Source organism: Neomonachus schauinslandi, chromosome 4 (genome assembly GCF_002201575.2).
Source record: "Neomonachus schauinslandi chromosome 4, ASM220157v2, whole genome shotgun sequence".
NCBI classification, from domain to species: Eukaryota; Metazoa; Chordata; class Mammalia; order Carnivora; family Phocidae; genus Neomonachus; species Neomonachus schauinslandi.
This window is the reverse complement of record NC_058406.1, coordinates 776,430-780,661: the sequence shown is the minus strand read 5'-3', so window position 1 is coordinate 780,661 and position 4,232 is coordinate 776,430.

Below are 4,232 nucleotides of genomic sequence, written 5' to 3'. Positions count from 1 at the left end.
GAGGAGAAGCAGGCTCTCCGCTGAGCAGGGAGCCAGATGTGGGGCTCGATCCCAAGACCCCAGGATCATGACCTGAGCCGAAGGCAGCCTCTTAACGGACTGAGCCACCCAGGCGCCCCCTGAGGCTTGATCTCTTAACCCCAAGTTCATGACCTGAGCCAGAATCAAGAGTCAGATGTTCAACCAACTGAGCACTGAGGTGCCTCATGCCCAGCGCAGAGCCTGCTTAAGATTCTCTCTCTCCCGGGGCGCCTGGGTGGCTCAGTCGTTAAGCGTCTGCCTTCGGCTCAGGTCATGATCCCAGGATCCTGGGATCGAGCCCCACGTGGGGCTCCCTGCTCGGTGGGAAGCCTGCTTCTCCCTCTCCCGCTCCCCCTGCTTGTGTTCCCGCTCTCGCTGTCTCTGTCTCTGTCAAATAAATAAATAAAATCTTTAAAAAAATAAAAATAAATAAATAAATCAGACCTAAACAAAGGTGCCCGACTGGCTCAGTTGGTAGAGCGTGCAACTCTTGATCTGGGGGTCATGAGTTTGAGCCCCACGTTGGGTATAGAGATTACTCAAAAAATAAAATTGTCCCTCTTGGTCTGCCCTGTGGGCCATATGCTCTGGTGTCCTCCACTATTTGGCCAGGGGTGAGCGCCTGACCCAGGACACTCTACTCATGGGCTCCTGAAACATTTCTGGCATAAAACCCACAAATCAGAGCTTCATTTGGGGCATCTGGCTGGCTCAGTCCATGGATCGTGCAACTCTTGATCTCAGGGTTGTAAGTTGAGCCCCACATTGGGTGTAGAGATTACTTAAACATAAAAATTAAAAATATTTTTAAAAAATCTACAAAGTTACAGTGACTGAAACAGTGTGGTATTCATAAGAACAGTCATATAGACCAGTGGAGTACAATGGAGAGCCTAAAAAGAAACCCTCACATGTGTGGTCAATTGATTTTCAACAAGGGTGCCAAGACCATTCAATGGGGAGAGGACAGTCTTCAACAAACGGTGCTGGGAACACTGGATATCCACACACAAAAGAATGAAGTTGGACCCCTACCTCACACCACATATGAAAATTAACTCCAAATGGGTCAGAGACCTCAATGTAAGAGTTAAAACTATAAAACTCTTAGGAGAAAACACAGGAGTAAATCTTCATAAACTTAGATTTGGCAACGGTTTCTTAGATGTGACACCAGAAACACAATAGCCAAGAAACAAAAAAGAAAAAAGAGATAAAGTCGACTTTATCAAAATTAAAAACTTTTGTGCATCAAATGACACTATCAACAGAGTGAAAAAACAACTAACAGAACCGGAGAAAATATTTACAAATCACATATCTGATGAGGGTCTAGTGTCCAGAATATATAAAGAGCACTTATAACTCAACAACCATAACAAAAAAAAGTTCAAAAAAAAGGCAAAGATCTGGAATAAGATATTCCTCCAAAGAAGATATGCACGTGCCCAATAAGCACACAAAGAGAAGCTTTGCATCACCAGTCCCTAGGAAAGTGCAAATCAAACCACAAGGCGGTAACCACTTCACACTCGCTAGGATGTCTACAATCAAGAAGGCAGATAGTCACAGGTGTCGGCAAGTATGTGGAACATTTGGAACCCTTGTGTGTTGCTGGTTGGGAATGTAAAATAGATCAGCTGCTGTGGGAAATAGTTTGGTGGTTCCTCAGGGTAGACACAGAGCTATGTATGACCCCACAGTTCCACGACTAGATAAATACCAAAAAAAAAAAAAAACCAAAAAACCCCACACAACTGAAAACAGGTGTTCAAACAAAAACTTGCACACTAACAATTGTAGCAGCTCTAATCACAATGGCCGAAAGGTGGCAACAGCCCAAATATCCATCAACAGATGAACAGATAAACAAAGTGCGGTGTATCTGTGCATGGAATTATTCAGCCGTAGAAAGGAATGAAGCACCAACAGCTGCTATAAGGTGGATGACCCTTGAGAGAAGCCAGACACAAAAGATCTCATGTTATATGATTCTGCTCATATGAAGTACTTGGAACAGACAAATCCATGGAAACAGAGAGCAGATCAGTGCTTGCCAGGGGCTGGGGGGATGGAATGGGACGTGACTGCTCAATGGGCATGGGGTTTCCTTCTGGGCCGATGAAAATGTTCTGGAAGGAGACGCCGGGGATGCTGCACAATACGGTGAAAGTACTAAATGCCAATCAACTGTACCCTTCAAAAGGGTCTGAGTGGTAAACTTTATGTGATGTGTATTTTACCATGATCTAAAACAGAAAACCCTGTGTGGGGGAGCACCTGAGGGGTGTCCCCTGCTGGTGAGGGGAATATGGGGTGCCTTGTGGGTAGGAAGTTCTTCATGGAGACCCAATACCATGAGCTGAGCTGGTGGGCTGGGAACACTGGCGCTTGGGCCATGATGCTGAGTCCCTGCCCCCTCAGGGGACACGCGGTATGGAGGGGTCTTTTTCTTGGAGACTACAGTCCTTCCAAGTCTGTGCCAGAGAAGGGGCAATGGGGACAACGACCAGGATACAGGCCCAGAGAAAGGGCTATTCTCATCAGGTGTCCCACGGGCCAGGGTGTGCCCCTGTGTCAAGACCCGGGTGGCACGGGCTGGCAGATATGACCTGGCAGTTTGTGAAAGATGTGGCACGTGATGTGGCATGACTCAGTACGTGCCGCAGCGGCCACGGCATGGCACATAACGTGGCTGCACCGGCGGTCCACACCCCTTCCCCGCTATGCCGCTGGTCCTGACTCTGTCCTGCTTCCCCACCTCTGGGGAAGGCCGCTCAATGCCTGCCCACCTGCTGGAAATGGCCTTGAGTGGCATCTTCCTATCAGATGACCTCAGTCCAGGCTCCTCGGGGTGCCCCTGGGTCCATCTTTGGGCTGCCCCTTCCCTGGCTGGGCTGGACAGGGCAATGGGTTCAGGAGGGCTTAGCAGGCACGCCCGGGCACTGGACCACCCATCCTCCTCCTGCCTGCTGAGCCATAGATACAAGCTGTTTACCTGGCAGGTGCTGGTGGAGCTAAGTCCCAGAGCACTATCTGTGGGGAGATGAATCCCCACGACAGCCAGGGTGCCCCTCCCCAAGGCAGGGCACCAGCAGCAGCAGGCCGGCGGAGCTAGAGACCAGGACAGGCCTAGCACCTCCCTGGGCATGTTGCTGTGATCCTCACACCATCCCTCCTCCCATCAGGCCCTGCTCATCATGTCTGCAGCAGCTAGTAAGGGGGGAGGTGGTGTGCAGGCTGCCCCCACTCTGGCCGGGGGGGAGTGTCAAGCCTGGGCTCAGGCTGGGGTGCAGGCAGAAGCCTCAGTCACCCCGCATGGGCCTGCAGTCCGCCAAGCCGGTGTGGCTTACCCATGGTATGTGCAACCCTGGGCCTGTGTCCCCACCTCCTGGCCTCAGGGACCACCGCCCCCAAGCATGCTCCGGCCTGTTGGCGGCACCTAGGATAGGAGGCCTGGCCAGGTCAGGGGTGAGGGGGTACCCGGAGTCCCGAGGCCTGACTGAGGCAGCAGCCGCCCCCAGACCCCCACCCAGCAGGTCTCTCTCCCGGACCCCACCCACTCTGGGTACTGGGGCCTCCTTGCATATTCCCCCCTTTCACCTGGTCCTGGGTGTCAGGGTTTGGGTGTGCCTCTCTCTGACCCTGGTCCCTCTTGAGTGGACATCACACCTCTGGGTCCCTGGCTCGGTGCTCCCAGCCCTGGCCCAGGATGCCTGTGGTACTCCCGGGCTGGGCGGGCGAGCGTCCAGCTTTCCGTGGGCCGCTGGGGGAAGGTCTGCCAAGGGAGCCACCCAGCCCAGAACTGGAAATGCCCTGCCCCCGGAGACCCCAGAGGTGGCTGTGGCCCTGCCTCCAGCATCCCGTTTCAGGATGGAGCAGGCCAGAGGCTGGGGCACAGGGAACTGGGGCGTCTGCGGGCCTTGAACCCAGCAACCAAAAGAGGCTTCATTTTATAAGTAGCTCAGCTGTTGCCCAAACCCTGCTTTTAGCCAAGAGGCAGGTAGGGACCCCTGTGCATTTCTCTGTCCAGAAGCCCTCTTCCTCCTGGGGACAGCACCCACCTTTGCCCTGGGGAGTGCGTGTTGTCCCCAGCCCGGGGCACTAACCGCGGCCCCTCCTTTCCCTGCCTCCAGGGCCACACAAAATCTGACGGAGGGCCTTCAGAGCTTTCCTGGGGTCTGTCTTGGGAGCACTGTGGCTGGAGATCA